Source organism: Nycticebus coucang, chromosome 11 (genome assembly GCF_027406575.1).
Source record: "Nycticebus coucang isolate mNycCou1 chromosome 11, mNycCou1.pri, whole genome shotgun sequence".
NCBI lineage: Eukaryota > Metazoa > Chordata > Mammalia > Primates > Lorisidae > Nycticebus > Nycticebus coucang.
In genome coordinates, this window is record NC_069790.1 from 66,759,726 (window position 1) to 66,769,043 (window position 9,318).

Genomic DNA, 9,318 nt, shown 5'->3' on the forward strand with positions numbered 1-9,318 from the left:
TTAATTCTAGCATTTCCATTTTGTTCTTTTTTACAGTTTCTCTGCTGATATTTCATACCTTTTTATTCATAGAAGCATAAATTTTTTCTTCATTGAGCATAATTAAAATAGTATAGTTGTTTTAGAGAACTTTTTCTAATTTCAGAATTTGAGTCTCTTCTCTTCACAACAATTCTCTTTCTGGTACTTAGATATGAATATATCCAGCCTGCTTCTCCTTCTAGATTTTATAGTTGCTTCCTCTTTTTAAAATATCTTCCCACCAAATGTAGGCATAGCTGGATCCTTGAACACCATCGGGATTTTTTTTCAGTCAAATATCATCATTTTAAAAATAAATTCTAGATTTACAGAATCTAACAATTTTAGTTTTACAGAAAAAAATGAAAAGATAGTTCAAAGAGTTTTAGATGCCCTACATTTGGTTTTCCCACATAATTGACATGTTAGTATTGTACGTTTGTTAAAATCAATGAACCACAACTGGTATATTATTATTTAATAAGCCCCCGTATTTACTTATATTTCCTTAGTTTTTATCCTGTTTTCCTTTGTCCATTCCAGAATCCAGGACACCACATAGAATTTAGTTGTCATTTTCTTTAGATTCCTCTTGGCTGTGACAGTTCCTCAGACCCTCCTTTCTGTTAAAGATCTTGATACTTCTGAGGAGTCTGGGTAAGATATTTTGTATGATGCCCTTCAGTTAGGATTTGTCTGATGCTGTTATGGTTAGACGGGGGTTATGGGTTCTTGGGAAGAAGATCACAGCAGTAAAATGCTATTTTTGTCACATCCATATCAAGGGTAGATCTAATCAACATGATTTATCATTGTTGTCGTTGACCTCACTCACCCGGCTAAGGTAGTTTGTCTGGTTTCTACAATGAAAAGTTACTCTTATTGTCCCCCTTTCCACACTGTACTCTTGGGAAGGCTACTGCTATGCACAGATCACATTTAAGGAGTGCAAAATTGTGCTGCATCCTTTTGAGAGGAGAATGTTACATAAATGATTTGGGATTCATCAGATGACAGATTGGTTTCTTCTCTATTTCTTCAATCATTCATTGTGATCAATATAAACTCATGAATATTTTATCCTTTAGGTTATAATTCAATATTACTTATTTTGTTGCTGAAATTGCTCCAAATATGGCGTCTGGGAGATCTTTTAGATGCTTCCTGAGTCCTTTGACATACTCTCATTATTATGTGTGTGTAGCACTTTCTGGCATTACCTGGGTTATGTTATGTATTTCCTGCCCTACTTCTAGAATTAACCATTTTTTCAAGAGTGCTTATTCCTTTTATTGAAAAATTGTATTAGAAACCAAGATATGGTCACTAGGTATGCTAGCTGCTACTACACATATATTGCTTCTAGGCCCTCTTAGATGACAGAGGAAAGAAATATGTGTGGGCATATTAATCCAGATATTTATACCTATAAATATTTCTATATGCAATTCTCTGTATTCGCATTGAACTAAACGTGAGTTCATATTGTTTTTAACTCTAATCCATTATCATATGGAATATTTTAGTCTTTTCTCTTTATTCATAACCACTCACTCCAAAAATGAAAATCTAGTTTTTACCATGAACCATCCTTTCACTTAATTCAATTCCAGGATATGCATATAACAGTATCAGAATTTCTCTTTAATATTCTTGTGGGAAAAAATTTATGTACTTTTTTTGCCTTTAGTATTACAGATTCCACTAATTTCCAAAGTTACTTACTGATAGATTAGCATTATCTCCCCTAAATTCTTCATTTTGAGTATTCCTCAAAAATACCTTCTGTTTGGAACAGAAGTAATATAGGTACTAGTTCCTCTTTAAAGGTTTGGTAGAATTCTGACGTGAAGCCATCTGGTCCCGGGCTTTTCTTTTTAGGGAGATTTTGTATGGTTGATGCTATTTCAGAACTTGATATTGGCCTGTTCAAAATTTCCACTTGATCTGGCTAAGTCTTAGAAGATGACGTGCCTCCAAGTATTGGTCAATTTCCTTCAGATTTTCATATTTCTGAGAATAAAGTTTCTTGTAATATTCATTAAGGATTTTTTGAATTTCTGAGGAGTCTGTTGTTATTTCGTCTTTGTCGTTTCTGATTGATGAGATTAGAGATTTTACTCTTTTTTTCCTGGTTAGGTTAGCCAAAGGTTTATCTATTTTATTGACCTTTTCAAAACACCAACTTTTTGATTGATTGATCTGTTGTATAATTCTTTTGTTTTCAGTTTCATTTAATTATGCACTAATTTTGGTTATTTCTTTTCTTCTACTGGGTTTGGGGTTGGAATGTTCTTCCTTTTCCAGTTGCTTGAGATGTCCCATTAAGTTGTTAACTTCCTCTCTTTCCGTTCTCTTGAGGAAGGCTTGCAGTGCTATAAATTTCCCTCTTAGTACTGCCTTTGTGGTATCCCAGAGGTTCTGATAATTCGTGTCTTCATTGTCATTTTGTTCCAAAAATTTGGCAATTTCCTTCTTAATCTCATCTCTGACCCATGTTTTTGTATAAATATGCAGATTCCTGTTGCTACTGAGTTCAACTTTTATTCCATGGTGGTCCAAGAGATTGCAAGGAATAATTTCTATTCCTTTAAATTTACTGAGGTTAGACATGTGACCTAAAATGTGGTTGATTTTGGAGTATGTTCTGTGGGCTAACGAGAATTTTGTGTATTTACTTTTATTGGGATGAAATGTTCTATAGATGTCTGCTAAATCCAAATGTTGGATGGTTAGGTTTAAATCTAAAATTTCTTTGCTCAGCTCCTTATTGGAGGATCTATTCAACACTACTTATAGAGTGTTAAAATCTCTGACTATTATGGAGTTGGAGGAAATCAAGTTGCTCGTGTCTGTTAGAGTTTCTCTTATAAATTGAGGTGCATTCTGGTTGGGTGCATAAATATTAATAATTGAAATCTCATCATATTGAGTATTACCCTTAACAAATATGAAGTGACCATTCTTATCCATCCTTACTTTTGTTGGTTTAAAGCCTATTGTGTCTGCAAACAGAATGGCAACACCTGCTTTTTTCTGATTACCATTTGCCTGAAATATTGATGACCATCCTTTCGCCCTGAGTCTATATTTATCTTTTAAGGTAAGTTGTGACTCCTATATGCAGCAAATATCTGGCCTGAGTTTTTGTATCCAGTGAGCTAACCTGTGCCTCTTTAGAGGACAGTTTAAGCTGTTCACATTAATGGAGAATATTGATAAGTCTGGTAAAAGTTTGGGTATAGAGTTTTTTGAAAGTCCAGTGGACATTTTTAATCCTTTCACCATTGTGGAAGTTGGAGTTTGATCAAAAGTTTCTGAGTGAGTTTACTTTTGTGATAGAGGATTGGGCTGGTCATTATGGAGGATAGGTCTGAGAATATCCTGAACAGCTGGTTTGGTTATGGCAAATTTCTTCAACATATGAATGTACTAAAGTATTTAATTTCTCCATCATAAATGAAACTCAGTTTAGCTGGATACAGGATCTGGGGTTGAAAGTTATTTTGCTTTAGATTAAAAGTCCATGACCACGCTCTTTTTGCTTGAAAAGTTTCAGCAGAGAGATCTGCAGTCATTCTAATATTCTTCCCTTTGGAAGTAATGGATTTCTTACGTCTGGCTGCTCTCAGAATTTTCTCCCTCATATTAACTCTAGTGAAGTTAATTATGATATGTCTGGGGGATGTCTTATTTGAATTGAGTTGTGCTGGGTTTCTGAAACTGTCTGCTATCTGAATTTCAGAATCTCTTGGCATGTCTAGAAAATTCTCTTTTATAATTTCATGGAGAAGGGCCTCTGTGCTTTGCAAGGCTGCTTCATCACTTTCAGGGATTCCAATGAGGTGGTTATTAACCTTCTTCGAATTATCCCAGAGCTCTCTGAGAGAATGATCCATTTTTGCTCTCCATTTTTTCTTCCTCTTTGAGACTTTGGGAATGTTCAAAAGCTTTGTTTTCAATGTCAGAAATCCTTTCTTCTGCTTGCTCCACTCTGTTACTGATTCTACTGTATTCTTCAGATCCTGGAGGGCTGCAAATTCTTGCTTCAGTGCATCAAAATCTTTGGTGGTTTTGTCTTTAAATTCGTTAAATTCTTGAGACAACTTTTGAATTTCTCCTCGAATTTCTAATTCCGACTTTGAATTGCTCCTCAAATTTCTAATTCTAAATTTTCCTCCATTCCATTAATCTTGTTTCAATCCAAATTCTGAATTCAATTTCTGACATCTCAGCCAGCTGTTTATGAATGGGATCTTCAGTTATGTCTGCCATATCTTTCCTTGCAGTGGGGGGGGGGTGTTGATCTATTCTGGTTATTCATGTTACTGGAGTCTTTCCACTGATTCTGCCCCATGATTATTTTACACCATTTGATTTTTCCCCTGGAGCTTTGATGAGGATCCATACAGTACTGCGGCATGAGAAACTGGGGACCTGTTTGGTGTGGTGGGGCTAAGTGGTTCTGTCTAGTTTTCAGCTGGTCTCTGTCCAACCCTAGTGAAACTGTTACTCTGGGTTGAAGTCTCAGCTGTGGAGAAATACCAGCAATTAAGTCACCCCTCCCCCCACAGGCAACAATTGAAGAAGGAAAATCAAACCTTCCTACAACCACACACCCAGAGCACCACTTGGATAGTCCTTGGGCAATTGGCTCAGTTCAAAACGTCCAAATCAATTGTTGCAGTCAGCACCTGTCTCAGGTGGGAGAGTTTAAAAGGTCTTGGCAATTAGATCGCAGGGGTCTGGTGACAACTATGATATGACTCCCTCTGGTGCTCCGTGAAGTCAGGAGGACCCATTCAGCAAATAGATGAATCTGGGAAGGCTGATGCCTCCTTCCCCACCTTGCACCTCTGTCACCCCCAGTCACTGATAGCCCCACAGGGCTGTGACCCAGTTGCCTTTGGTGAACAGATACTCCAGGGGTTTGCACCTGCCTGAATCACAAGGAAATTTATGTCTGCTGAGGCAGGCTGCTGCGTTCTGCCTCTATCTAGCAGAGGGAGGTGAGGCCTGACAACCTCCGGCACTTGATGGAGGCAGGGGGGTATTCACTCAGTTCCAGCCCCACCGCTTATTGATGTTACTGACAGAACAGAACTCAACAACTTTGTGGGAATTTGTTTCTGTCCCTGCTAAATTCCCCTACAGAAGAGAAGCTGTTTTGAGTTCCCAGAGCCTGCACCTCAGGCCCTGTCTTTGCTCCTGCAGGTTTGTATTTGGTTAGCTGTCAGTTCTAGCCTCCTGCCTTCCTTTGTCTATAGGCTGACGATCCCCTGAGTGCTGGGTACATCTTAGGCTCACTAAAGCGGATATCTGGGTCAGCCCTGCCCTGGGAATTTCCCAGCTCTGTGTGTGCATTTTCTAGTCTCCATGCTCCACCCAGGCCAGTACCACCTCACGCAAACCCTTTACTCACGTGGCCTATGTTTCTGTCCCAGGTATGTTCCGTGGTGGGTGCCACCTGAGAAGATGTCCAGCCTCCTCTGGTTGCCCAGGGAGACAGGGGTGTGGCTTCAAAATATCTGGGAGTGAGCCCTATTTTTGCCAAAAATGGCTGCTGCCCTGTGCCTCAGGGCACCGCCGCTCTGGTGTGGTTCCCTCTCAGCCGACTGTCCTTTCCTCACTCCCATACCACAGAATCAACACTGACCAGCTACAGTCTAGGTCCTGTCCACACTGCTCGAGAAATCACCCAAGAATCTGGACTCTTTGGGGCAGGCTTCCAGACCTCAGAGTGAGAGTGGAGGGGAGCACTGGGAGCTCAGAATTGCAGGTAGAGAATATATACAGTTTTATATAGTTTTATGCCTGGCAGGAGAATGCCTTGGCACCCTAGTAGGTCAGGCAGGTCCAGTTTTTAGAGGGCCTCTCCCATGGAGTGTAGTGGGAGCATGTTTGAACTTTGCTCATTTGCTTGTGGGGCATTCTGAGCCATTCTTATGGGGGAGGGGACTCCTGTCCCCTTGGTGATGTATTTTGTACCTTTTGGTTATATCCTTGGGGTCGCATCTCTCCTCAGCAGGGTTGATGTGCGTTCTTCAACCTTCTCTGTTGGTGTAGCTCTAATCCACCAGGTTTCTTGCTAAATTTCTGTTCTTTAACTCTCCTTCTGGTATGAGAGCCTCTGTGAAAAGCTGGCTTCAGTCAGCCATCTTGTCTCCCACGTTCTATGAAGCAAACATCGCCCTGATCCCCAAACCAGGAAAAGATCCAACAAGAAAATAAAATTATAGACCAATATCACTAATGAAGATAGATGCAAAAATATTCAACAAGATCCTAACAAACACAATCCAGCAACACATCAAACAAATTATACTTCATGACTGACTCGGTTTTATCCCAGGGTCTCAAGGCTGGTTCAATATACATAAATCTATAAGTATAATTCAACAAATTAAAAAACAAATACCATATGATTCTCTCAACTGATACAGAAACAGCATTTTATAATATCCAGCATCCCTTCATAATCATAACACTTAAGAAAATTGGTATAGAAGGGACATTTCTTAAACTGATAGAGACCACCTACAGCAAACCCACGGCCAATATCGTATTGAATGGAGTTAAACTGAAATCATTTCCACTCACATCAGGAGCCAGACAAGGCTGCCCATTGGCTCCACTGCTTTTTAACATTGTAATGGAAGTTTTAGCCATCACAATTAGGGAAGAAAAGGCAATCAAGGGTATCCATATAGGGTCAGAAGAGATCAAACTTTCACTCTTCGTAGATGATATGATTGTGTATCTGGAAAACACCAGGGATTCTACTACAAAACTCTTAGAAGTGATCAAGGAATACAGAAGTGTCTCAGGTTACAAAGTCAGCATTCATAAATTGGTAGCCTTGATATATATCGACAATAGTCAAGCCGAAAAAACAGTGAAGGACTCTATTCCATTCATAGTAGTGCCAAAGAAGATGAAATATTTGGGAGTTTATCTAACAAAGGATGTGAAAGATCTCTATAAAGAGAAGCATGAAACTCTAAGAAAAGAAATAGTTGAAAACATTAACAAATGGAAAAGCATACCATGCTCATGGCTGGGAAGAATCAACATTGTTAAAACGTCCATACTACCCAAAGCAATATACAATTGTAATGCAATCCCTATTAAAGCTCCACTGTCATACGTTAAAGATCTTGAAAAAATACTACTTCGTTTTATATGGAATCAGAAAAAACCTCGAATAGCCAAGACATTACTCAGAAATAAAAACAAAGCAGGAGGAATCATGGTACCAGACCTAAGACTATACTAAATAGTGATCAAAACAGCATAGTACTGGCACAAAAACAGAGAAGTAGATGTCTGGAACAGAATAGAGAACCAAGAGATGGATCCAGCTACTTACCGTTATTTGATCTTTGACAAGCCAATTAAAAACATTCAGTGGGGAAAAGATTCCCTATTTAACAAATGGTGCTGGGTGAACTGGCTGGCAACCTGTAGAAGACTGAAACTTGACCCACACCTTTCACCATTAACTAAGATAGACTCTCCCTGGATTAAAGATTTAAACTTAAGACATGAAAGTATAAAAATACTAGAAGACAGTGCAGGGAAAGCCCTTGAAGAAATCAGTTTGGGTGAGTATTTTATGAGAAGGACACCCCGGGCAATTGAAGCAGCTTCAAAAATACTCTACTGGGACCTGATCAAACTGAAAAGCTTCTGCACAGCCAAGAACACGGTAAGCAAAGCAAGCAGACAGCCCTCAGAATGGGAGAAAATATTTGCAGGTTATGTCCCTGACAAAGGTTTAATAACCAGAATTCACAGAGAACTCAAATGCAAGAAAAGAACAAGTGATCCCATCGCAGTCTGGGCAAGGGACTTGAAGAGAAACTTCTCTGAAGAAGACAGGTGCATGGCCTATAGACATATGAAAAAATGCTCATCATCTTTAATCATCAGAGAAATGCAAATCAAAACTACTTTGAGATATCATCTAACTCCAGTAAGATTAGCCCATATCACAAAATCCCAAGACCAGAGATGTTGGCATGGATGTGGAGAAAAGGGAACACTTCTATGCTGCTGGTGGGAATGCAAATTAATACATTCCTTTTGGAAAGATGTTTGGAGAACACTTAGAGATCTAAAATAGATCTGCCATTCAATCCTATAATTCTTCTACTAGGTATATACCCAGAAGACCAAAAATCACATTATAACAAAGATATTTGTACCAGAATGTTTATTGCAGCCCAATTCATAATTACTAAGTCATGGAAAAAGCCCAAGTGCTCATAGATCCATGAATGGATTAATAAATTGTGGTATATGTATACCATGGAATATTATGCAGCCTTAAAAAAAGATGGAGACTTTACCTCTTTCATGTTTACATGGAAGGAGCTGGAATACATTCTTCTTAGTAAAGTATCTCAAGAATGGAAGAAAAAGTATCCAATGTACTCAGCCCTACTATGAAACTAATTTATGGCTTTCTCATGAAAGCTATAACCCAGTTATAACCTAAGAATAGGGGAAAGGGGGAGAGGGAGAAGAGGGAGGGGAGAAGTGGGCGGAGGGAGGGTGATTGGTGGGATTACACCTGTGGTGCATCTTACAAGGCTACATGTGAAGTTTACTAAATGTAGAATATAAATGTCTTAACATAATAACTAAGAAAATGCCAGGAAGGCTATGTTAACCAGAGTGATGAGAATGTGTCAAACAGTCTATAAAACCAGTGTATGGTGCTCCATGATTGCATTAATGTACACAGCTATGATTTAATCATTAAAAAAATTATGATATTAAAGAAACACCTTCTGTTTAAACTATTTAGCACTTTCTCTTCTAAATCTGATCAGCTCTAGAATCTGATCTTTTAAATGCCTCTGTAGTTTTACACTTTCCAGAAATTAATATAATTGGAATCACAGAATATGTGGCAGTTTTTGTCAGTCTGACTTCTTTCAATTAGCAATAAGCATTTAGGTGGGATTCTTGTATTTTTTTTCTTGATAACTCATTTCTTTCCTTTTTTTTTTTAACTGAATAAATAATGTCCCTTCAGTTATTTTACATGATGAAAATGGGAAGTTATAGCTAATGTTTCTTTATTTACAATTTATCCATTATAAAACTTAACAAAGAGGTAGCCAACATGTAGAGAATATTTTGTAAATATTTTATAAAATTTTGCAATGAATATTTTGTAAAAATATGCACATTTAACTAAAATTTCCCATTTTCCCTATATACAGTGACAGCCTTTATTTTTGTATGGATTTAAAACTGTTTATTCATTCATCTATTCAAGGACATCTT